Source organism: Caloenas nicobarica, chromosome 1 (genome assembly GCF_036013445.1).
Source record: "Caloenas nicobarica isolate bCalNic1 chromosome 1, bCalNic1.hap1, whole genome shotgun sequence".
NCBI classification, from domain to species: domain Eukaryota; kingdom Metazoa; phylum Chordata; class Aves; order Columbiformes; family Columbidae; genus Caloenas; species Caloenas nicobarica.
The window spans coordinates 173,062,334-173,089,952 of record NC_088245.1 but is presented as its reverse complement, the minus strand read 5'-3'; the positions used below and the strand labels follow the sequence as shown (position 1 = coordinate 173,089,952).

The 27,619-nt window shown below is 37.9% G+C and overlaps 1 protein-coding gene across 6 annotated transcripts in view; it reads right to left on the bottom strand.

Moving 5' to 3' along the window:
• Positions 1-27,619, bottom strand: part of DACH1 (dachshund family transcription factor 1) — a 364,799-nt gene that overhangs the window by 138,002 nt on the left and 199,178 nt on the right. The gene's annotated exons all lie outside the window — the stretch shown is intronic.

Sequence of the window (27,619 nt, the reverse complement as noted above, 5' to 3'; positions counted from 1 at the left end):
GGTGAGCATCCCCAACTGGGGGACACCTCTCCAGACACGGTTGCACCTCCAGCCCCACCGGGGACCTGCTCCTTCTGGGGGCAGCCGGACATTTACCCTGGGCTTAGGGCTGTCATACGCAAACACTCTGTTGATGGAGTTCTACCTTGCTGTGAAGCTTTATCCTAAACCTTCAGGAAGCAGCAGATTACAAGCACAGTAGCATCAAAACATTAGTTTTCAGACAGATGACTTGACAACAGCTTCGTAGCTACCCCGGGCTCTATACGTACTATACAACTACGCTGACTGCTGAGATAGTTAAGGGGGTTTGAAGAGTTTCTCCTATAAGGAAGACCTTGTCGAATTTTCTTCTGCCCTTGCCCACACTACCTGTACAACAAGGAGCGCACACAGGGACAGATTTGTTTTGAGGAATGCAGAAAGGCACATCCGCGGCTCAGTGGGCTCTTTTGGTCTCTCACAGCCAGAGCGAGCCAAGCTCCAAAGATACCACCAGCACTTTGTTCTCCACCAAGGCACAGCCTCTCCCAGAGCTGGCCTGGGAGCTGGGCAAGCAAAAGCTCTCCATACACACCCTCTGCACATGATACCACCTAACAGCCCCTCCAGAAGCTTGCAGGTGAATAAATTGAAGTATGTTGTGTTTGGCATGTATCGATGCACACAGATGTCTAAAAGTTCAAGGACCACATTTGTTATGCATGTATTCATACCTTCTTTCCTCCCAGGGGACACCAAGATCTTAATCAAAAGTCTAACTAACACTTAGGTGGTGCAGAGTGGATTGTTTATGGGTCACTTGGTAAATTTCATTATTCATACTGGTTACTAAAATTTGTGGCTATTAATTTTACTGAACTGTTATTTATATTATGCAGCTATATCTTTGCTACCAAACATTTAAAGTAAATACCAAAAAAAAGGTCAAATAATATATTAAAACTAAATTACAGGGTTTCGTTTATAAGCATGTACATTTCTCCAGCACAGTATAGAAGGGCTTCAGCAATGTGAGTACTGAATGACTGTAAGAAACATAAAATGCAAACTTCTTAATTCTGTAAATCTGAGTGCAATGAGCCCTGATGAAACTGTTTTATTGCATGGGATTTTACACTTCAAGCAAATGCGATATTCTTAATATAAAAATTCAGGAATATACATGTAACCCATACTTCCTGCACTGGCACTGGAAGATGGCTGAAGTGGTTTATTTCAATAGTATTTCAATACTACTTTTTAAAATAACACAGTTGTGTAAATTATGACCTTACATGATTACTTGAAATCCTTTGAAAAGAAATTTTCTTTCTGTTACTGTTGTCTAACGAGACCACCACATTGCATCATTTATCAGGCCTGAGAAGGCAGGCAACAGAAATAAAAACCATCTCTTTGATTACAAACCTCTTTGTGTATTAAGCAAGCAAAACCATGTAACTTTGTGTTTCCTGAAGTGTTTAAGCAATAGTAACTGCATAATGTTCCTCAAAGGAAAATTCATTCTGCCTGTTTCAATTATGTCAGATGTCATTACCAGTATTTATTCCTGTTAAAAAGTTGGATTATAGTGGAAGAATTTGTGATTTTTTTTTTTTTTTAATTTCAGAATTAGATGGTATCATTTTAAGGGAGATTAATTTATTTACTATAACAAGAGGAAAGGGTAAGTGAATTCCACTGTTACTTGAATATGAGGAAAAAAAAAAGAAGAAACTTGCATTATGTTTTACTGAAGTAGTATAAACAAAGTAATTGATAATGTTAAACAGGGAAAATGCTTTATTTTTTTAAATAGTCAGAAATAAAATTGTTTCTACTCTCAGAGGAATCTCTGTTGCGGCGATGGGGAAAGCCTTGCCACTAAAAGCTTAAAATCTTTCCCTTGTAGACCCTCACAAAACATAAGGAGTGATCTGCTGCTCACAGTCACATACAGAAATCTCCATTCTACCTCTGCTAATGCAACTTTCTGTCAGTACGAGATAGCATTGATAAGGCTGCTAGTTTCCTCCCAGGGAAAGAGCTGAAATTAAAGGGAGCTGTAAATTTAAGTGAGGAGGTTAAAGCATTCCAAAATACACACTGTCGGCTTAGAGGAATTTGGAATGCCTTACGTAAATAGCTCTAGTTGGTGACCATTTTCTATGGCTAAACAAGCTGCTTAGAAGAATGGTTCATGCTGAGTCTTAGAACCACTAGTAAATTAAACAACATCAAAAAGGCAGGAAAAAAAAAGTTTACTACTTGATTAACACACGATCTTAGAAGGAAGTTTAAAAATAATACAAAGCAAAATCTCTGTTGTATAGAGGAAAAAAACCCCTGCATGTTATCAGATGAAACTCTAATTTTATTTCAGCACATAAACAGAATACTCTGAACAGACATGTACGTGAACTCCTAAGAGTCAGAAGGGTTTGATACACAAACCTTCCAAAAGAAACGCTGAATTTCTCTTCTGTGGATCGCTTTATCGTATCACAGATGGCAGCCCAGAAGGGGAAATGAGTTCTACAGACTCACCACCCACCGGTAGGGGAAGGGAGGGAGCAGACACTGGGCCAGTTTTGACCCTACCCCCTAGAATACCAGACAGAATCGCTTCAAGTCACAATTTCCTTCTTGCGCTGCTCCCAGGGCAGAGTGCAATTATGTACTGTGACTGGCTTAGGGCAGCCTGGGTCCACAATTAGTCCCTTGACCTTGCTGAGACTAACAGTGTGAGTAAGGTGAGTATAACATATCTCTCTCTCAAAATTCTCAATTATTTAATGCAACTAATGTAACAGTAATTTCCCTGCATCTTAAAAAAAAAAAAAAAAGAAAAGAAAAAAAAATTGCTCGCAATCATAAAAAGGGACTTGCCTATAAACTCAACTAAAAGGTCAAAATGATAGTTTTAATTCAAAGTTTCCATAGCTTTTTCAATAAAATGAGTATGAATATAGATTGTCTCTTTATTTCTACTTTCCACTAAAAACCATAGGATTTTCTTCTACTTTCTGTAACAGGTTTATTAGTTATAGCTCTATTACAACAATACTCGAGGAAGTTCCATTCATATCATAGATGATTATCTGTGATAAAGCTGATGGCAAGAAACCGTAGATGGAATAAATGCTGACATGGGTACATTAATGCACACGCCACTCACATTGTGTCAGGTACAGCTACCCCTTAGGTTTGAAGATACAAATACTCCTCTCAGCACTTTGGCATATCTCAAGTAATTAGAAGCCATCTGCTGAAATCTTCTACGTTCAGTCTCAAACAGCCATCTTGAAATGGCCGCGGCTTTATGTCATGCTGGAGGGCACACCTTTCCCCCCACACAGAGGCTGAAAGAGGTCTCAGACAGTGGGTAAGAATGAGATCACGCAGGGAAAAAAATACTGCCAGGAGTTTGGCCTAGGCTGTCCAATTAACTGTTAGTGAGTTAAAACAATGAAAACTCATTGAACAAATACATATAAATCCAAAGTTCTAACTTAAAGATGAGACACGGGTCAGTTTAGGACTCAATCCTAAATTAAATAATCCGTAACGGCCAATTAAAATAGAATATCAGGAACAAGTGAGGCAGGGAGAGACGGCTCAGTTAACCACAGATTGAGCAGAATGCATTTCTACTCGTCTTGTAGCCAAGATGCAACATACACCTACCACATATAACTAATGAGCACAGAAGTTGGTATCCATGGTTGCAGAGGAAGACTTCCCAGGACAATATTAAAATACCACTGCAAACCAGAACTCCACAAAAAGTCACTATTCTAATCTTCCAGTTGGCGAAGCCATAGATGTGGGTTGAGAACCTTCCCATAACACCTGCCTTCCATGAGTAGTAGAAAAAATTGATCGTTCCTCACTATCTAAAAGGTCACTTTATGAGACAGACATAAACATAAGGAATAAAACATGTCGCAGTCATATACTTTGAATGATTAAAAATACTGAGAGAGAAAACTGTTTTGACCATGTGATCAGTTTGGTACTTTTTTCTGTAAGACGTATACAATATGATACAGTGAGGGAGTTCTTTTGATAGAAAGGAGCATACAATACATTACAAATGGAGAAAATCCCCAATCATAAAGTTGAAGAACACTTCTGAGTGCACAATATTAATGGAGATCAAAAAGGCAACTAACCTGTGTGTAATACATGAGTAGTGAGAAGTAACCTCCAGAACTTCCATGTAAATCAGTTAGTTATATAGCATACTGGGTCAAGGTTTTAGTAAAGCAACTTCTCAAAACCATAAAAATCACTTATTGGAATAGCTGACTCTACAGCATGTATGATGAGAAGATGCTCTTTAGTAATCCTAAATAATCCAAGATGTTGCTTTGGCCAGTGACTACAATTGGCTTATCTAGAGCAATCACAACATAATTTAGAGAGCTCTCGTAAGACAGGTGTCATAGCATGGTCCTAAAAAAGCACATCACAAAGTCCCTTTTCAAAGGGCTAAAGTGGGTTGTGCCAGTCTCATGAAGCCTAGATCCCTTTCTGCACCACCTCTGCTACTCTGAGCACAACACTGAGAAGTGGAGTCAATGCAATGCCTGGGCTCCAGGATCAGGTATGGTATGAAAACCAGAGATGCTTCAGAAGCTGATCTCCCAAAGAGCTTTGACTGACACTTGAAGCATATATACTGCAAATATCAACATACAGATTATTTAGTGTAATGAAAAATGACAATATTCCAGACTACACCAGGTATTTTTTACTTAGAATGAAGAAAATTCATCACTTACTCTTTCAGCAGTCCACATAGCATTTTTTTATGTGATTTTGAGGATAAATTGCTCAGAACTAAAGAATATGATAAAAATAATTTGGGAGATTTTGCAAATGGCTACTGAGTGAAATTCACTTCTTACAATAGAGATTAAGATTGCAAAGAACTCTGCCTATTTATCAAAATTTAATAGAATTATCTGGAAGTCCGTAGTCCATGCAACTTTGCTCCAACTTCCTTGAGTAGGAATCCTGCAGGTCCACTACTCTCCACCTATTCAAGACAAATTTCTTAATTATACTGATCCCTACAACAGGTGAACGTTCACTTACTCAAATCACTGCAGTCATACCTCAACAGTGTCCATGGTGCAATTATTTTGGCTGATGTACCAACAAAACTCACCTATTAACCACTCTGTATGTCAAATTGAAGCCATATTACAATATTATTTTGTGAAGCCGAGAATATACCTATCTTTTCTTGAAAGAAAGATTAATCACAGGTGGCTAAAAGGGGTTTCTCTGGGTAGCACAAACTTGCTGTTTGCGACCACAAAAGTATCCAGTCAAGCCCTGGCTGAATCTCCTCCAGCTCTCCCCTTCTCTGACCAATACTGCATAAACATATCTTTCCCCCACTAATAAAGGCCTAGAAGAACCACTTACAATGTGAGAAACCTAAGAGCACTCAGAGGGTGACAGAGAAGCCAGAGGTGTTAAACTCTTTCTGTAACTCTCCCTATCCACTGGAGCCAACATCGGAAGCCAGTGAGGGAGGCGATTGTCCCGCTCTGCTCTGCACTGGTGCGGCCCCATCTGGAGCACTGTGTGCAGTTCTGGGTGCCACAGGATAAAAGGGATATCAAGCTACTGGAGAGTGTCCAGAAGAGGGCTACAGAGTTGGTGAAGGGTTTGGAAAGGAAGCTGCTTGAGGAGCGGCTGAAGTCACTTAGTTTGTTCAGTGACCGAGGGGAGGCCTCATGGCGGCTACAGCTTCCTCGCAAGGGGAGGAGGAGAGGCAGGTGCCCAGCTCATCTCTTTAGTGACCAATGGCAGAACCCAAGGGAATGTCAGGCAGATGAGCCAGGGGAGGATTAGCTTGGACATTAGGAAAAGGTTCTTCACCCAGAGGGTGGTGGAGCACTGGTACAGGCTCCCCAGGGAGGTGTCACGGCCCCAAGCCTGACAGTGTTCAAGAAGAGACTGGACAAGGCCCTCAGACACATGGTGTGAACTGTGGGGTTGTCCCGTGCAGGGACAGGAGTTGGACTCGATGGTCCTTGTGGGTCCCTTCCAACTCAGGACATTCTCTGATTCCATCAGTCAAAGCTCATGAGCTGGAGAACATGAAAGCCAGGAAGTCCCAGGAGACAAACCTTCAAAAGGCAAATGGGATCCATCATTAGGCAGTCTTACTGAAAGTCCCAAAAAAAGAGCACAAACTTGCTCAGTGCCTGTGGAGTTTGGTCAGCAGCTTCAACCACAATACAGGGAAAACTAAAGATCTACTAAAATTGCCTTAACTATGAAGTTCTGTAATTAAAAGTGAAATCAAATAGAGAAATGAGGAGCAGATGTTGGTTTTATTTCTGTATGTTGACTTTATTAAGGAAACATTTCCCCATTCCCCTCCCCCAAGACATCCTTTTCTTTCATTTATTTGCTATGTTTCCTATTATTTTCTTTCCCCGCTAAACAACTGTAACCTTCATCAGAACAATGAAGTCATTTATGTCTAAATTCTTGCTGCACTTGGGATTTTTCTTTATGTGTTTTGTAATTGTTGTAGTTGATTTATAACTTTTAAGTCTCAGATGTAAAATGGAAGTAGAATACAACCTTTTTTACTCAACTCTGATTAACACCTGTAAGAACACAAGAGATACACAGAAATAATCTGTCTCTTTTTTTTCATAAAAGAACTCCTTCTCTAATTACTTTGTTTTAGAAAGCTACTGAAGATCTCCCCTGATATGAATTAAACCAGCACCCAGTTGGTACTTTATTATCTCTTCAACAAAATGATTTATTGTTTGTAGCCTGAAAGCAAAAGAGGAGGAAAATTACATTTTCTGTACCAGTAGCAGTAGCCCTATCACTTGCTCTATACTATTCTTTCAAGATTACAATGACCAATATTGTAATGATACCAGAAACAGTTAACTCCAACAAAACTGCTTACAGAAAAGCAGTGACAACTGAGATCATTGTACCTCAGGATGATTTAACCTCAGATGTTAAATCTTACTTTTCTTAACTCAGCATGACCTTCTATAATGTTCAAATTTCAATTTGCCTCCTACCCCAGAGTCTGGACATAACTGATCTTTTAATTTTTTTTTTTTTTTTAAGGTTTCAAATGAAGGAAGTTTAATTAAGTAGGAACAGGCAAGAAATATAAGAAAAAAATGTAAAGAAAGTCACAAATCCTTTATGTGTGTGTCTAAACTATAAATAATAAACTAATTTTGAGATTATTCATTTTGTATATCATGATAATTTAATTCTTTGCTTTTCTACATTGATTAAAAAGGCTAGGCTACTAGTGCTTATAGAAAAAGCATGGCAAACAGGCAAAAGAATTTTCTAGCGAACTGCATACCAAATGTACAAGATGGATATATACATGTGCCGTGCAAAGCAGATAAAAAATTGGAAATTCAAAATGCCACGGTCAAAAAGAGATGGATTATAAGAGTGATGGTTCTGCAAGTACAGGAAGTTGTTTTAATTCCAAATCCACGGCACCTTTGTAGCACCACAAACCTCTTCAACACGGAGTATGAAACTACATCGTTTCCTCCAGCAGTGAAGCCGGTAGAACGTGCTGAATGGGAAAACCGCGTACAGCTCTTTCTCTACACTCTTCAGCAGTTCCAAGGAAGTTGGATGAAAATCAGTATTAGCAGAACACAAGTGCAATGCACCCCCGAGGCTCCAGAAGAACACTTCTGTGAAGCTGGCTGGGCTATCTCTTGTGGGGAGCTACGTAACAACTGGGATTTCTTTTGGTTTGGATGAGGTAATTGGAAAGCTTCTGATACTTCGTGATAAGAGGGACAAAGACGGGAAACGCAACACATTGTTAACAGAGATGTTGTTTGTTGGTATAAACTTGGGATGATCTGCATCATGGAGGGTAAGCTCAGTCATGAGCACTACTAGAAAAATCACTTATGTCAAGTCATAACCATCATGATTTTTCTTCTTTCTCATGATAAATCGGTTGTATTTAGACAAGGCTGAGAACAACGATTAAAATAACTTTAAAATAGATGAGACATCACAAAATTATAGCATCATCTAAATATTGATTATTACTTGCACCAATCACATTATTAATTCTGGCCGTTGCAGAAGAGAAAATTTTTTAAAGTACCATTTATACATGTGTACATTAAGGAGAGCAAGAAATTCTGAAATATTAGCTCTGTTTTGGAAAACATCCCTTTTTACTATCTTAGAGATACTGTTGTTCCCTGAGACAGGGAAACTGTTGCACAGGCAACTGCAAGGACTGGACATCTATTCCATAGCCCGCATATAGAGATCTGCTGACATTTCAGGTACCCTGTGATATCTGATGTACCCCCACTGGGCTTGCAAATATGACACAGCACCTCGCTGCATCTGATCTCTGCCATTCAGGAGTGGAAGCTGAAAGCCAAGCGGGATGCCCGAGGACATACCAAATGGTACAAGGTAACTGCACTGAACCAAGCTGCTGATGCCTTTCTTGCTGGAAGCATGTTCCTAACGGTGAATTGTCAGATTGTAGAAATCTGCTTAAACATCTGAGTAACGTTCACCCAAAAAGCCTGAGTGGAAAACCACTTCCCCCTTGCAATCTTTAGATAACCTTCAGAGCATTGTCCAGAAAAGTGTGATTTATATCCTGTAATCTTAAACTAATTTTTAAAAAAATCATACTTCAGTCTATAAGTGCTTGCTCATTCAAACGTACATAAAATTTAGGATTCTTTAAACACATATGACCTAGAATAAAGTTTCTATTTTTAAAACATCTTTCTTTTTAGTAAAGCTAGCTAGAGTTAAAAAATAAAATTATATATTTTGGATGTAAGAAACTGGAGTATACTCAAGTATAATCTTGACAACATTACGTCTTATAACGAGTTGACCTTCTATTCTCCTTAACCCTTTTTTTCATGAAAGCCACCTACACCCACTTTGCCTTCTGTTTCTCTAATCTGCAATTATTTATGTTTTCTTCATGCTGCTCTATCCACCATGGGAGCAAAATTGTATTTGGTGAAATATAGAGCTAATTATACCATGAACCCAACAACAAAAAGACAGAGCAGATGTTACTTCAGACGTGCTAAGAGTCCCTATGCTTAATGCACACATAGTAAAGGACTGAATGCAGCATTTGAAAAAAATGTGATGGGTTTAAACACGTGGAAAGAAATTAGCACAGAACTCAAACAGAATGACACACTTAATAGGCTCTAAAACGTTCAATGATCGTATTCAGCATTGATTTTACTTTAATTCAATGCATATGTGAGGCTATATGTGGGGTCAAATATGGCATATTAGGTAATTATGCTCAATTTCTTCTGATCTCGGTACCCAGTTTCTTCAGTATCCCTTCCGCCTATCCATCAGCACCTCCAGTTCTAGGTTGAAATTTAATTTGTCCATCTCTTTATCTCCCTGAACTTTTCCTCAAAACACAGGAACTAGATCTATTTTTTTCCTCAGTGTGAGTAAGCAAGAGCTAGAGAACAGACCTTAACAATGAAGAAATATCTGACACTACTTAAAAAGACAGATTGACAGATTGTTCCGTTTTGTTTAAAATTACCTTGTCATTATTTGAAATGTAGGAACAGTATGGGTGACTCTACACCAGCCCTCAAGCCCATGCATTGGTTCTGCTGCATTTAATAGTCCAGGTGAAGCTTAAAGAGATGATACAAACACAGTCTTCTAACGCTTGTAAGTGCCAATCAACATACCAGGCTCTTATCTGGAATAACTGGGAGACAGTTTGGCGTTTATTATGAAGGATTTATCAAGATTAGAGTGGGATCTCTCCGCAGTCTACAGAGTGGCCTCTCCAAGTAAGGGACCACCAAGAACGCACTTTCCCACTCCCTTTGCACCAAACTTCCACAAAACTATCAGTTCTCTTTCTCTACTGCAACCTAACTACTTCAAAACTGAAAATGAGCCTACAGATCATGGAACTGAACAGCAAATTACAATATCTCCCCTTCCCCTATTGCCTGACTTTACCACTTTGCTGAGTAGAATGGTCACACGAGTTGGAAGTGATTTAGGATAACTTGCAAACCTTCATGTCAGGAGTAACTCCTGTAACTACAATTATTTTGTATATGCTAATGCAATACAAATTTGCCATGTACCCTCTTACCTCACTGAAGAAGAGTCTAGTGACTCCTCTGAGTAGCTGCACTGCCTTATAATAAAAGTAAAATAAACTTTATTCAGTAAATACTTGGCACTTTATAGGAAGATATAAAGATAGTCCGTCATCAGTTAAGCTTCAATAGAAAAATTGAGACCACTCGAACAGAATTCAGCAAACACACATTTGAATTATTAGCTGCAGGAGCACTAATTACATTACCATGATAAATCACTTTTCACAGATGTGCACTACCAATCTAAAACAGCACTTTCCACTTCACTAAAATACACATTATTACCACACAACTCCACCACAAATAGAAAAAAAAAGGTGTGACCTTAAATTCAGCTTCGAAGAGATAGATGCCTGAATAAAATGTATCTGCCCAATTGTAAATCTTGAGAAAAATACCTTTATTAAGACATATGTATGATAATACCACATTTCAAAGAACAGGTTAAAAAACATGCATAACCAGACTAATCACAGTACTCTAGAAAGGAACATGTCTTTAACAGCAGTCCTCACAGTATGAAGTCAACTCTGAGCTTATTACATTTGGCTGAATAATCTAGAATAGTAGAATTAAAAATAATTATTGATAAAAGATAAGATGTAAAACCTCCCTAGCTGTTTGAATCTAAGAATATCAGGGGATGGAATGAATGTTGAATTTATGTTGTGGAAAATTGGTCCCAAGTTGGTTTTACACTTCATCAGAAAGCACTTTTGTCTTGTATGCAAACAGTTAATGAAGCATACCAAAACTGCAACTTTTTGCTAGCACTGCTGTAGCAAGACTCACAGCATATTCCATAGCTTGCAGAATATTTAAGAAACATTATAGATTTTTCATTTATTCTCCTGCGGTTATAATGCAGAATCCTATATTTTGAAATAAGATTCCTTCTTGTATTTTCAAGTATTGTTATATATAGCTAGCAGTTGCAGATATAGCAAAGCCTTTCATACCTAAAGCATTCATTTTTGTTCCTTTACAGAGTATTTTCAAGAAAAGATGATGCCGCATGAATAAATGGTGCCCTAATAAATTCTAAGAATGTACAGATTCTTAACTACCTCTCATGCTGGATCTGACTGGTTTTAAAGTTTTACAGTTAAGCATTTTTTTTTTAAATAAAATTTTTCAGCTATTCTCGTACCTGAAAACAATAAACAATTATTCCAAGTGGATGATAATTATACTATCATAACTTTTTTCTGGAAAAAATGGGTAGGACAGCCTCTTTTTTACCAAAACTGAAATATACATAAGAACAGGAAAGACTTTTCAATAAGCTGAACACTTGCCTTTAAAAGGACTTTCTTTCACACTGCAGCTTTATGACTTTTGCATCAAGAATTTGTCTGCAGAATTGTATCTGGGTATGGCAACCAGCTCCACTATCTCAACCATACACACTGTTACAATTAACTTGGGGAAATTAGTGAGGCTTACACAGCTGAACAAATGATTGGCAAACCCAGTAAATCACCACATCAAAAAAAAGTCCCAACTGCAAAGACAAACTGCATAAATGCTCTGCAGGAGGGGAACAAGCTGCCTAAAAATGTTGTAATGCAGGAACCGAATGTATTTATTTACTCAAGAATCACAAAAGCTGGTTTATCTGTGGAATCCAGCCTTTTATCACTTGTCCTGTAAAGAAGCTCCCCTCAGCAGATCACCATAGTAAAAGCTACTAAAATAGATTGTGTTGAATGCTCAAACTTCAGAAAACGGGTGTAAATTGTCTTCTGTCATACATCCTCATTAATTAAACCCATCAATTAAGGGCATGAAGTATAAACTTGAGTGGCCTTTGCTAAAAATAATTTAAAAAATAAATATCTGCTGTTACAAACCTACCGGAAGATGAGTTCACCGAGTCTCAGATCAACCGGACAGGCTGGGGTACCTTTCAACAAATATTGGCAGCAAACTCAAGCAAATTACTAATAAAAGAGATGGTTTTGGCACTCTAGTTACAGTTCGGACTGCAAAAGTTCATAACATTTCAATTAAAAACAGTCAGCTGAGGTTATAATGCCTGTTCTTGGGCTTGGGTGCCACTGAAGAAGATCTGAGATAAATAGATAAAATAGATAACAGACCTGAACCACCCTTCATACCGTTTCATAAGAGATTCCTCATGTTTCTACAATATATGGTATTATTTATCATGCCATAATATGCTGACATAAAAAGCCCTCTTAAGCTTTTGCTAAACCAGTTTATCTTTTCACCACACGCTCAAACCATTCCACTTTGAGCAAGACTTTTACACCCATCAGAGATTCTCCGAAGGTGGCCAGCCCAGAAAGGTAACACTGTCCCCTCCAAAGAAATGCTGGGTAAAGTGTCAATTCCCCAGCACGCCACTTCTGGCAGAGGCAATTGTACTCATATTCGTATTTGGTAGTGAACTTGTTGGACCTCATTAGCTACGAAAGCCGGGCTTGATCAATGTTTCAACGCAAATCTTTCAAGAAAGCCCAGCTGCAGCAAGAAATAGAAGCGGCGATTCAGGAGACACCCCACAGTCCCTCTGAATCCCTCCTGAGGAACCGCTCCAGCGCGGTGCGAAGGGACATCATGCTGCTGGTGGTGCTGTCTTTCAGATGAGATGTAAAACTGAGTTCTGACAACTTACAGTCATTAAATATCCCATGGCACTTTTCACAGGAGTACATGTGTTAACCCATATGTCCTGGCTATATTCCAAATGCATAATTGCATTCTGCCTACCTAAATTCCCTCCGCAGTTTCAGTAGCATACAGTACTATTTATTCTCTTTCTCTCTGCTTTTTAACATTGCTCTTTAGCATTTATGCTCAGGTACAAGAAAAGGCACAGATATACCACAATCTCTAACTTTTAGCTGGCTGACATAAAAGAATTGAAGGCAACTCAGATCTACAGCACAACGCGCAGGAAGAAAGAGCGTGCTCAGAATTCAAGGCAAAAAAAAATACACACAGAGCCACCTAAGCTACACAATACAGAAATATCAAGGACGAGAAAATCTCAGAACTGTTATCTTTCTCAGCCTGGGTCTTCAGTACCCAGTAGTTTTGAAAAGTACTCTGTTCCTCCAGGTTGTGCAGTCCCAGACCTTCATAGACTTGTAAAAGGATTGGCAAACTTTTCAAGATTGTACGCTGGGACTTATTTAAATTACACTTAAAACTCCCCATAAATTCCACTCCTGAAGACAGGCATCTACTCTGTTAAGTTAAAAACAAAGAGTCATTTCAAGGTCAATTTCCATATTTTACATTTTAAATAGACTCTATAAAAAAACATGGGCAAAACACAGAAAGAGGCCCTAGATGAGAACCCTGGAGTATTCCCTGAGCATCCTAATTATTGAATAATTCCCTCTTTCTTCTCCAATAAATCTTGCGCTCACTTCATCACAGAGGTCCCGATGCAGGAAGAGTGATAAATACATAGAACTCAGACTAGTTTCCACACTGCCAATTAATACATTTTCACAGGAGACAGGCAAAAGAGGTTTGAGTTACTCATATTGCCCGTATTTCCCTAGTGATGCTCTGTTGAGTAGACCACTAGTTCTGAGCTCACAGCACCCAGTTTGGTGAAACTTAGAGTGGCTGCTTGCTTTATGCCCAAAGCCATACATCAGTAAGGGGGTGTGATAAGTTCGGCCTTACAGATCACTCAAGGGAGGATTCTGCCCGGTCTTACGCAACAAACAGGGATTGCTCTACTTAGTGCAAAGTTGGGGCAACCTGCGCGAGATACAATAATAAAATTCTTATGTCAAAGGGACTTTGCTGATGAAATGGAATTATTCAGGGTTTTTCAGGTTAAAAAAGAAAAAAAAAAAAAAAAAAGAGATATCCCTCAGTGTCTTCTGTGATTAACTTTTTACTAGAACTTGCACTTAAGACCTTTTCAGACCTAGGTCTGAAACGGGTCCATCCAGATATATTTGTTCTTCTAAAATGCCTCTATTGGCCATTTCTCCCATATATTTTTTTTTTTTTTCTGCTAGTTAAAGAACAAGTAATACAGATACTGACCAAATCAGTCCTGCTCAATCCTTTTCCTGGTACGGGACACACAGCTCAGCTATAAAGCTTTTAGATCTAGATTCACTTCACTGAAATTTTCACTTTAAGCGACCAGCTGCCTCTGATACCCTGTGCAGTCAAACAATGGGCAATCAGCAGTACACAGTGACTCACATATTCATTAGTATTAACTGTCCATCGGGGATACCTATCTCTTCTTGAGCCCTGGACAACCGGATTCAAAACTTTAGCACCTCATAAAGTTAGATGAGTGAAACGTGACTGACCTACCCTTTTACTTTCCCTTTTTTGTGATAATCACCATTATATTCCTGTCATAAAAGCAGTACAATCAACGATGCAGAAGGATAACTGAAGTGAATTTCTGCTTCTGATGAAACCATCTATACTCTCATCCATCATCTTATTCTGACAATAAACCCTAAACCATTTTCAGTTGCATACGGAGGGAGTCAAACATAATTTCTTGTAGTCAAAATTGCTAATTATAAACATATCAGGTGGTGGAGTCCAGTGTGAGAGGGCCATCTTCACATGAGGTTCAACTTTACTCTTCTAAATTCATATGCTGACAGTTGTCTTCACTGTTAAATCAGCTGTATGTTGGGGTTTTTATTTGAGGACACACATCCAGGTCTTAGATTATATTGATAAGCTCTCAAAAAAACCCCAAAAACCAAAAAACAAAAGCTCAAAACAACCTCCACATACTTTGTGAGCATGAATGCATGAAATAAAGGCAGGTCTGATGGATGTGGAATTAATGTAAATGACTTTTTGTAATATATGGTCCTGATTCTCCTTTCACTTATGCTGCTGTAACTCTGGGGGAAAAAAAAAAAAAAACTTCCACGGATTTTCATAAACTTACTCTGCTCAAAAGCTGATACAATTGAGAAAAAATCAAATGTTCTTTATTTAAATACTGATTGTGCACTTAGGAAATTAAAATAGTTGTGATGCATATACTGAAAACGAATATCATTTTTAATATATATTAACTTCTGTAAGCTTACAGGCTTAGAGAGAATTCCAAGTAACTAGCTTGTCTGAAATGAAAACATGAATATTCCTAACAAAAGGGTTTTGTACTTGAGGGGATTAGAGGGCAGCAAGTAGCTCAGAAGCCTTTGGAATATCCTGCATAAAAACAGGTCATTTTTAATATAAAAAAAAAATTTAATACAGAACAACAGATTGTGCTAAACTCGCAATCCCCTTTCTTCTTCTCCCTCTGACATGCAAACACCTGACACACAAAGGGAGTCACATTCGGAAGGAGATTATGATGCAATGATCTCGTTGTGAATGTTGCATTATGGTTTCAGCATCGCTGTAAGAGCTCCCCTGGCACTTGTGCTTACAGCAATTTGAATTTCTCTGGCAGCTAGGTATGATTTGTGACAGATTTCAGCCTTGCTCTTCATTGAGGGAGTACGCTGGCAAATGCTTGAGGTATTTACCATGGAGATTGGACAGAAGAAACTATAAAGAGGTAGACTTTTTTTTAAACATTGATTCTCTTTTTAGCAGTTGTTAATTTATCCAAACCAGTTGTTTTCAGTGGCATCGTTTTGTGCTTCTTAGGGAAAGTCGTCTCACTATGGTGGTCTGTTTGAAGGATTATTCCATTCACCATGGTAGTGAAACCCTGTTAATTTTAATTACTATTATGAGTGCATGCAGCACTAGACAAATGCTCCATGTAGAGTGCAAAGCATTTTTCAATTGACGGTACAGTAGATTATGGCATAAGTGGAAAGTAGTTTGCACATTCTTTACACATTAATTACACACCTAAACTTGGTTATATGGTTTGGAACATATTATGCTGACAAATCACAACTATCTGTTTATCCTGGAAAATGCCTTTAACTCTTCTAAAAATTAGGGTCAGTTGATAGGTTACATGTTTGGCACTGGATCCCCCAAAAGTTTGCTGAACCAAAGGCTCTACATTTAGGGCAGACTACCTAGTCCCCTAAGCAGACCTGCAAAGATTCTTCTCAATATCTCTTCTTCCATAAAAGCAGTAATAACATCCATACGCCAAGTTTCTCTGAAACTTGCTTGGTCTGCAGACCAAATCTTAATCTCGATTCCTTCCTCATTCCCATAGGTAAGTACTGGAGGGACTCCCCGGGGAACACAGGCAGCTCCCCAGCGCAGGCTGCGCTCCGAGCACAAGCACCGGCTTCAGCATGAACTGATGAATGAGGGATTTAATAGGGAGAAATTGCACAGCCTACAAAGAGAAAACCTGCATTTAACAAAGGACTGAGCTTGACCGGGTTCGGACTAATGAAGTTTGTACCTCATCCAGTAGAATGGATCCACACTTCCATTCACATGTAAAAATAGCCTATCGATTAAAGCATATTTCTTCCTCTTTGGCCCTGTTTTTCAATTATTTTATTTGAGACAATAAGTTTGGCAAGTTCTTTTGTTAACACAGTTCCTGTTATTTTAAAAGCAACAGATTTTGTAGCCCACGGTTATCATCTGATACTTAAAATATGTACATGAAAGAATGCACAGGAGGTGTCAGGTGCACCCTTGGGAAGACAAGAATGTCCACATGGTCCCAGGTCTTCTACAAGTAGCAGTTTCTATATGAATGGGTGAGAAATGTCCTTTTTCATTTGCAGGTGTTCTATATTCAAAAAGCACAGCATAAGATACAATTTAAAGATTAACTCTCCAATCTGCCAAGCATCCTCAACTCAGGGTTCCAAGTATGTGAACCAGATCTTCAAAATAATTTTTATATATATATATATATATATATATACTTAAACTATTTACATGCAAAGATGGGATTTTAAGTATGTTTTTGTAACTATGCAAGGCTTTTTAAATTTCTTTACTTCATTTTTAAATATTACACATGCACAGTCTTTTGAAACTAGTGAACACTGCAGGTTTGATTTATTTGATTTAGAAAATACTACAGTACATCTGGCATACCATGGGTTTGTTATTGATCACTAACAGAAAAGAAAATCACAATGTGTTGTAGTGATTTCTCAGCTTCTATCCTTATAAATGCACACTTCAACTACATGGCAATTAAACAATTAAAAAAAAAAAAGTAATGAACCAACAAACTTCAGCATCTTTGAAAACTAAATGGAATCAAATAGAATACGTGGATTTATTTGACCTACCAACTGATCACTGTTTCATTTTTTAATATTTTAATATTTTCTCTTAAGGAAATAATGTCATACACAAAGGTTGTTGAAAAGCTGTTCAGTGTGAAGGCAGTTTAAAGAAAATTAAAGATTATATAAAGACGTAGAAATAAAATGTAAACAATAAATAACTAGTCCCTTTTCAAAATTAAGATCATCAGTCTATTTAGAGAGATGGAAATGAAAAAGATCATTAATATATGAGAATACGTAAGTTTGGCACAACTGTTAGTCCTTCTCACTACATGAGAATGTGAAAATATTCCATGAAACTGAGATACAATATATCAGCACATATCACTTTCTGGGAGAAACAGAATTACTTGTTTTAAAAATATTTATAATCATACAGATGGAAATAATTGAGAACAACAGTTGAAACTAGAACTTACTACTTAGCATAGTAGTGGAGAAAAGCCCTTATTACATTAAATATAGGAAACAATTATATGAGATTAAAAACGTCTCTTTTCAGATTATAAATCATCACTGACTGATGAAGACTAGTCAGGAACTATTCATGCACAGATGAGTCTCTATCTGCGCGCTCCCAGTTTCTTGAACTTTCCTCTGCTGGGTGCTGTGATTTATAGGACACCATGATAAATTCACCACAAGTCCACTCCAAAGTGGAAATACTGTGTCATGCCAATACTTGAGTGACTGTCATAACGCTTTAAAGTACTTATATTCACATCACAAAAATGCCATTATTATAAGAATATGTCTTCTTAATGTTTTGGTTATAATGCTTGAAATATGTCGATTCTATTGCTACTGTGCATCAACAAAAATATTATTTACTTATAAGAGATATCTAGAGATTTGACATATAACATATATTTATATATTTTATGTATAAATAGTCACTAATATTCACATTAATGTACATTTGTATATTTTTATTCATATATAAAGACTATAAACAAATGTACTAATATATATTAGGCGATGTTTGTCTATACAAAAGACTAATGAGCAGAAAACGAAAAATTCATGCAGAATTTATCAAATACTTGAAACAAATCTCAAGTTACATTTGAGAGACAAAAAAAAAAGAAACTATTTCTGTATACAGGGTACTAATTAAGCCAATGTATTTAAATGTAGTAATTATACTCTCTCTTCCACCCCCTACCTTTTTCTCTCACTGTCTTATTTCTCTTTTTTTTTTTTTTAAGCTTTGCAGAGAAAGAGCTACTGACTTACTCATTTCAGTTAGCAAGAAATTTCTCAACTTCCTTGGGTGCTTAAGTGCAAGAATATTTTAGACGCCATCTTTGCATATTACTTATCTTTCAGTGGTAATTAACAGAGTCTTAATCTGGCTAATGTTAATGACCACTGTTCTTCCTTTAAATCCCAGTTAAACCAAGCTTATTAAGGGCCAATTAAAGAAAGTCTTATGTGATCTGCATAACACTAAGACCAATTTTTAACAGCTATAACTCTTTATTTTGGATGATAAGTGTGGAAAAAAAAAACCCTTCTCATTATGGCCTTTGTCTGTTTTAAAATAAACTGTCAATGGCTATTGGGAAGGATAGGGAATCTTAGAAAAAGTCAGAGATATAGCCGAATTTAGGAAAAAGCAGATTTAAAAAGAAAAATTAGCTGTGTACTACTATTATTACTCATTCCCATAAAAAGGTATTATATTACTAATTTCCACTTCATTTTTCAAAATGTAACAGCACAAAAATGGAATGACACTTCGCAATAACTTCCCAAGTGGTAACAATACAACCTAAATCTGTATTAACTGAGTTGCCATGAACAAAACAAAGCTCACTCATCATTTGAATAGGAAATGGAACTTTTCTACCTAAGTACAAACGAGTTAATAGGGCTTTTTTGTTTGAGGACAGCCAGGTAGTTTTCTCATTGCTTCACTGAATACAATTTTTGACTCCGGACTTTGGAAAAGCTTGTTGGTTCCACTTACATCTAAGGTGACCCTTCCACGGACACTTTGTTGTAAATTACCTCCCACTACTTCATACATATCTAAGATTTCACTCATTGCTTAACTTCACCGTTACTTCCCTTTCATCTGGACAGAAGCAGTAATGCAATCTGACTATTGCCTCTAGCTATTTAACAAAATATTACCCTTACCCCCACCATCTAAAGTCCAAACACCCTGGAGCCAACCTCCGCTGCAGGAAGTCACCATAGGACAGGTCCTTTGCACAAAGAGACCCAACTCCATGGTGACAAGTCTTAAATTCTGCGGCAGCAGCTACAAAATCCATGGCAACATTAATTCATTATTGTCTCTAAAATATTCTTCATCCCTGCTTTCCCACTCCTGCACAAACATATTGAGCAATGACTCAGAGCAGAGAATATCACTAATGAAAAATTGATATTTATTTTTAACAATAAATCCTGAATTATTTTTCTCTCTGCTCCCAGATAATTTGGCTATAACAGCCCTTGACCTCTAAAAGAGCACTGCACAAATCATCTTTTAGTCCTGATGCCAGCACAGAAGAAAACTTGCGTCTGGACTCTACAACTTTTGGTGTCCCACTTGCTCAAATCTTCATCAGGCTGTTGAGCTCACTTGCATCCCAGTCAGTTTTCCATTTATCTAGTTATAAGCTGGACCTCAGCTTCAACTTTTCACATCCTTGTTCCTGGCTCCACAAGACAATACAGCTGTATTGCAGGTGTGACCATAATAACAAAAACAACCAAAAAAATTCCTTTCGAAATCAAAGCATAATTTTGCAGAAAATGATGCGGCTACCAGCCTTTGCTCTACACAGCTCATCCCATAAACCGACAGCTGTCAGCATTGCTTCTGCAATAGGAAAGTCTACTCATTTTCCAAAATAATTATCAAGGGATGATGAGGGGTGCCAGAGGGGAAACAGAACACTACAAAACTATACCACACCATAGAAAAACAGGAAGAGGGCGGTAACATCGTACGGGAGTATTCCAGTACTGAAACAGGGGCCGGCATGTCATAGCCAAAAATTCAGTTCTAGGTGAGGTCACACCTGTAGTACTGCCCATGAAAAGATTTGGAAAATACAAATATAGTAAGTTTAATGTCATGCCCAGTCATTCACATCTGTTAATTTGGCAAATCAGCTTTTCCACACAAAGATAAACAAAAGACAGACGACCCAGAGTCTTGGCCTGTCCTGTGTACATCTCTGTGCAAATCCCCCAGCAGCAGCAGTAAGACAGAAGAGCTTCCCAGCCACAAAAGAAGCAGCATATTCTTTCTTTTCCTCTTACTCTCTTTTTCCCTCAGTTCTCCTCTCTCACTATTTCCCACCATTACCATTGTCACCCATCATCAGATGGCACTTTTGGATTTCAAGAAAGAGCTCTCTCCACGTCTCTTCCTCCAGCTAAGGCTCCAGATGTACACCAAGGAGTTCAGTCCTGGATCAGAGAGGGTGAGACCCCAGTATGAGCCTGGCTGCCATACTGGTACAACAGCAGTTCTGTCTGTGCCCCATGACACCTCCAATATGTGTGAAAATTAACAGTAAGGCCTATAAATAACTTCAGTTTTACTGGCCCCTAGATTTTATAAATATATAAAATCAGCTCAGAGGAGGGCGATGAGGCTCGTGACTGATCTGGAGCACAAGTCTTACGGGGAGCGGCTGAGGGAGCTGGGGTTGTTCAGCCTGGAGAAAAGGAGGCTGAGGGGAGACCTGATCGCTGTCTGCAGCTACCTGAAAGGAGGTTGCAGCATGGAGGGTGTGGGTCTCTTCTCCCAAGTAGCAAGTGATAGGATGAGACGAAACGGCCTCAAGTTGCACTAGGAAAGGTTCAGATTGGGTATTAGGAAACATTTCTTCACAGAAAGGGTAGTGAAGCAGTGGAACAGGCTGCCCAGGGCAGTGGTGGGAGTCACCATCCCTGGAGGTGTTTAAAAGACATATAGATAAGGCTCTTAGGGACATGATTTAGTGCTAGATTTAGGTTATGGTTGGACTTGATGATCTTAAGGGTCTCTTCCAACCAAAACGATTCTGTGATTCTATAATCTCACACGGAACATCTCATTTGCTATGGCAGAAGTACCTTCATTGCGATTATGGAGGATGGAATGTTACGAAGGCAGGCTCCCTTGCAAACTCAAACCTGGTGTGTGAGTGAGTGCCCCTCCTGACCCCTCTAATTTTTAAATTTTTAAAATTTTTTTAAAATGAAAGATCTGTTAAAACCCACATTTTTGCAACTAAAGGCTTCAAGGGGCTACTGGGGGAAAAAAAGACACCTGGCACTTTTCTGTCATGACCATGGGAGCACCTTGCATGACTTGCAGCTTGTTCAAGGTGTGGACTGTTTGCACATCATTGCACACAAGGACTTGGGCAAGTGAGAAGACACCAGTAACAGCCCGAACTTCCCTCCACACGTCTCATTTTTCTAAAGTCTTTCCAACCTGTCGTCTTGGAGGAACAGTTAAGTGGCTGGGGGTGGAGAAAAGAGAGAGAAAGTGAAAGTTCCCGTTTCTTTAAGAGGTCAGGACCAAGAGTCTGTGATATTGAAAGGAATAAGGTTCTCCTCCCTCCTGGAAAACAAAGTAAGCTTCAGAACTGTAGCAAACTGTGTGTTTACACTCAATTATCATTTTTACAGAGTATTAAAATACTACCTCAGAAAATACATGGACTGCAAAACATTATTCTTTGCCATGTTTGTGACATCTGGGTAGTGCTGCTGTACCAACAACTAAGAAGTCCAGTCACACTTAAGCTGATTCCTGCAGGGCCAATTATCAGTATTATGTAGGACACTCCTCAGCAACTACTTAATATCATGACTAAGGTAGGTCCTTAACAAGTCCTTGCTCAGTTCTAGCCATCCAGGTTGGCTTTGTGCAGAACCAGAAATTAGAAATTGATGGTAATAGGGACCTTGGTAGACATGCACCCAACAGGTCTTGTGGCCAGGATGGTCTCATCAAAGTTTACTGGTTAAGCTCCATGTCATCAAAACTGTCTGTATTATTTCCCAGTCCTTGAAGTAACACTATCTATATGGCATAATACTTCACCCAAAAGTGACTGAGCATGTTTGGGAGGGCACTACACAAAAAGATAAATTCTGCTGTTGGCGGGAGGGCACTACACAAAAAGATAAATTCTGCTGTTGGCATCTATGGCATCATTAGTCCATAAACCACATTAGTGGATAAATAAATTTACCTGTTTTCTCTTTCATATAAAGAAATTACTGCTAAATCTGTTTGGCATACAAAAACAGTGGAAAAGTTCTGCATATTTGCAGCAATCTTGACGTGGCACATCTCTGGAAACAAAGTGAATGGGGTCTCCGAAGCCAGACTGAACTTTATAAACTTCACATGGATTGCAAAAGGACAAATACTGGTTTCTCAATCATTAAGAAAAATGTTGGAGCTAATGTAATAAAAGTGTCTATGTAGGAGAAAAGAACTAAGCAATTCAAGGGAGGAGAAGAGAGATTTAATACAACTATCCTGGACACAAGGCTTGTGAAATTGTGTTAAAGAGATGTCTGATGAAAGTTTTTGGTGAGTTCTGCAGAGCAGATACAAGTTATGTTATCCATAGTACCACCTGTTTTCACCCCAAAACTAGATTAGACCTCTAGTCTATAGATGGAAAAGACATGGATTTTTCTTTCAAAAACTCTCCGTCTCTTGTTCCCAACTTTCTATTTGCTAATTTGAACTTCTGGATCGATCTTTTTCTGTCCAGATCTGTCTGCTTCGTCACTCTCCCTCCATGTAACTGTGTCAATTGAACTAAAGATGTCAGGTTGAGTTTTTGGTTTGGTTTGGTTTGGTTTTCTCCAAAGGATGTCTCAATACTGACTGAGTAATTACTATTGGAGTCATGAAAGACTTTTTCCCTTTGGACCCTAATGGATTTTGAAGCATCCTGGAGTTTTACTTCAATTGACAGGAAAACTTGGCAGTAATGCAAAGCCCTAGCTATTTCTTCTTAACTTTGGAGGACTGCTAGTGAGTGTGTCACAACAATAAATAAAACCATAATTTTTCTGGCAAGCCTTTGCATCTGAAAAAGGTGCACAGGTCCCCCTTTGGTAACTTTTGCCTTTCTGTGAGAAGAAGGAAGGAGAGAAGCATACTCAAAGATCTTGAAATGAAGAACTGAATCCTAAAACAAACTGCATCCTACAAACTTTATTCCACCCTCTGGTGGCCGTGTCTAGCTGAGGAGACTGGGAAGATCTTGATTGTTTCAGAAGCTTTCCAGTGTAAAGTTAATAAAACTGCAGCCTGCTGCTTAAATCCGTTCCCGTGTCTGTCTTCATTCACTTGAGCATCCTAATCAAGTGTCCATTTAAATAGACGGGTGGCATTTTCAAGATGCCAGCCACTTACAGCAAGATGGAATTTTCCATTGTGGAGTAAAAACAGTTAGCTGCATAGATAAAATATTCATATATAAGAAATAGTACCGGCTAAACTCCTATGACTCATTTCAAACTTAGTATACTTCATAGCAGAAGATGAATTATAGTGCTCCACAGAGGCAATCAGATACAGAGAGTGGGGCAAACAAACCACATAATAAACAAATACTTAATATGTAACTCTTAAGGCCTGATTTTCTGTCATCTAATTCTAAAAAACAGCTTTAGAGAAGGAGACATGCTAGGAAATTAATATCATAGGTAATCTATAGACCACTTTTGGCTAATTTAAAGCTCCAATGTGTATTTGTTTTCTGTACAAATTTCTTTCTTATTATTATCTCAATAAGATGATACTCTCAGCATGATAAAAAGAAGGACACTACCAGCAGCGTTTTCAATCATGGGGGCTATATATTCAAGAGCAATCAATAAAAACCACACAGGGCCTGACAAACAACTAGTCAAAGGAATCATTTTTCTCAGATACTTAGCAGTATCCTTTTAAAGTAATTGCTTTTGGTCAATGTTACCCGTTATCGTTTGGTCTGCTCTTTTTCCAAAATAGAATGGATGCCATTTCCATTAATATTTCAGCTGTCTATATAGGTTTTCAAAGTGCATACTCCACAAAAAAAAGGAGGATTTTTGTTTCAACTTCAGTCAACTAACAAAGAACTCTAAAATGTTATAGAATAGGCAGTGTCATATCGTCCAAGCTAAAAGGTCATTTTAAAGAAAATGATTACAGAATATAAGATATTGTCTGCCCTCCTTTTCACTCCACACAGTTAACTCCAATAAAGAAAAATAGAAATGACCGACTTTGGCCTAGTCAATCCATGCTAGAGAACAGTATTAGCAGACGAATATGCCCACAATGCCACATAAAATAATGAAATGAACATTGATTTGTTATTATAGCTTGTTTTAAGAAATGTAAAGAAAATCTGACTACTGAAACCCTTGTGTTGCCTAACCCTGCGTGTGACAGCAGGGAAGTTGTTGCCTTGTGCCAACTGATCATTTAAAGATGTCCACAAAACACTGAAAATACTCGGCATAATCTGTAAGTGTACAGCTGGGATACAAAATTAGAGAAGAAAGGCAAAGAAGCTATCTTTTCAGATGTAGTAAGGCCTCAGAAACTGTCTAGTTACGCTTTGCACTAAATGTTCTGGCATGCTGCCAAGACACTTCCAAACATTTCTGAGTTCACTTTTCTACAGAACTCTTTTAAAAATCAATTAGTAGGGAAAGTCTTTCAAATGCAAGTGTTTTAAAATGTCAAGCTTGTATTTCTTTTTTTTTTTTTTCTTTCCCCTTGTGCATCAATGGCAGTATTTTGAAACCTTTATATTAAATTGATCATATTCTCTAATTAAGCCTGTAAAGAGAACAATATGTGCAGGCAGTTTGAAATGCATATAACAAAAGGTTCATTCTTTGGAAAAAAAGATAAATAAATAAGGTTGAGAGAGATGCTGTAATTTTCTTAAACAAGGATGCCCAAGACATTTGTATTGATTTTGGGGTGATAAATGTTTTCATCATTACAAAGCAACTGCAGAAGAAATGAATACTCTGTTTAGAAATTCCTGGATTGGGATATTTTTAAAGTATGCTGTATAAGTGTTTTACAATTTCAATTGTAAGTAATGGATAGAGCAAACAAATGAATTAGAGGCTACTTTAATTATTCATCAAAATACAGGAGATGAAAAATAAAATTAAGAACACCATCAGCAAGGCTTTCTGATTATCAGAAAAAATATAATTTTTAAGGACTATAACTTCTCAATGGACTTGCTAGTACAATGAAGCATCCACCTTGGTCTTCCTGTTGTGTTGTGTATATTTTGGATGATACCCATACTACATAACGAAAGAGCTAAATGCACATTTTGTCCCTATGTCACATAATCTCTTTGGTCTGTTTCATCCAGCTAAGTGCCCAAAGGTTTACATAGATAGCAATTGATTGAAATCAGTTCTTTATGTGTAACACATTTATATTAATTGGTTTGTCCTTTCAAGTTGTGTTTATCTCTTCATTTCCATCACAGTTTCAAAGGTCACTCAGTTCCATTTATAAATCCAACGTGACAGAGATTAGTAAAAGAAAAAAAGGAACAACTAAATGAATGCATCATCACACAATCACACATCTCACAATTCATTTATCATATTAATAAATAATGCTGTCAAATGCTTACTGCTAAGTTTGTTTGCTATCATCAAAATAGTTCTGTCAAGATAACTTCATCAGCCCTGTTTATGTATTGAGCTAAAAATGAGCTACAAAATATTGAGGATATTAAACATATTAAACGTTTGTCCCCTTGATCCTAGACTGTAACTTGAAAGTTTTATGTTTGTGAGGGGTTTTTAAATCTCTCCATAGTTGTGTAACAATAAAGTTCATCCAATTATATCTCTACCTAGGCAATGCTGTTTCTTCTGATTGCTAACATGAGGCACCATTATGAAATCTGAGATGTGATGTGAGACTGAAGTTGCTAAAGATGGTGCTCTAACTACTAAAAAGGCTTTGGAGGCGGGGGGAACTGCAATAACAGTGAAGTTCTTTTTTGTTTAAAAATATAGTGCTAGAATCTATATGACTTCCTAAAGCTATAAATGCCTTCATTACTGACAACTAAGCTATTCTGGAGTAGGCCTCTCTCGTCTTGTAGAAGGCAAGCTTCACTCTGAAGTAAAATGAAATTTCAAACCGTATTTTTTCTTTCTGTGAATAGGAATTGCAGTCTTACTGTAATGTAGGTAAGAAATAAATTAGAAAATATTCAAATGTGATCTCAAACTAAGGGATTACCAGTCATGGAAAGTGCTGTAACCTATGTACTAACATGTACTTTTTGAAGCAAGGCTTCTCTTAAAATCTCCCTAAAGGATATTTTTCTCAAGGACCTCAGTGGCCAAAGAGCCTGCAACCCATTCTGGTATACAACATCTGTAGTTTGGACCTTCAGTTTCAATGGAAGTCAATGGCAGTGACAGTGGAAGCCTCAAGGTTTGCAGCACTCCATATGGAAGTTCTTCATTTAAAAAAAAAAAAAAAAGGGAAGAAAAAGAAAAAAGAGAAAAAAAAGAAAAAGCACTGTGGGGCTTTTCTAAAGAGACAGTTGTATACAGATTCTGTCACTGACAGGCACATCACAGAGCTAGAAAGAGTCAAAACGAACAGGGAAAAACTCACATTTTGCAGCAGTGAAGAGATCAAAAGAGGTTATTTCTCCCTGCTGCCGTCCCAGGCATCTCCCTGGACAGCTGGTCCCCCCAACTTGAAATACCTGCCTCCTCCGCAACAGCCTACAAAACCCCATGCTGGGAAATGCCAAAGCGTTCCTCCTTATTGCAAAGATTGCCTTCCTCTCTTTGATCAGCTGGAGAGAGATGGGAGATGATCATCGCCATCGCTAGGAACAGTCACGAAAGCACCAAATATTGTCACTTATTAGGAGTTTTTTCAAAGTGACAGGGAGGGAAAGACCAGGAGGAAGATGTGAATTTGAACATCCTGGGGCCTGAAGTAAAGACAACAACCTGATCAGATTTTTCGGCATATGAAGTAACATTTCTAGGTGATTTTTCGAAAAAATCATCTATTTTCTAGGTAAATTTTGTAAAAGTCCTGCAATGGAATTGTATGGAAAGCAAACAAGGTCATTTTGATCAGTATGAAAAGGAATTATTATAATTCATACGCATTTTGTACAGAATGTGGTTTTCTAAAAATAGTTTCATTACTCGATATGATACCTAATGTTCTCAGAATGGTCA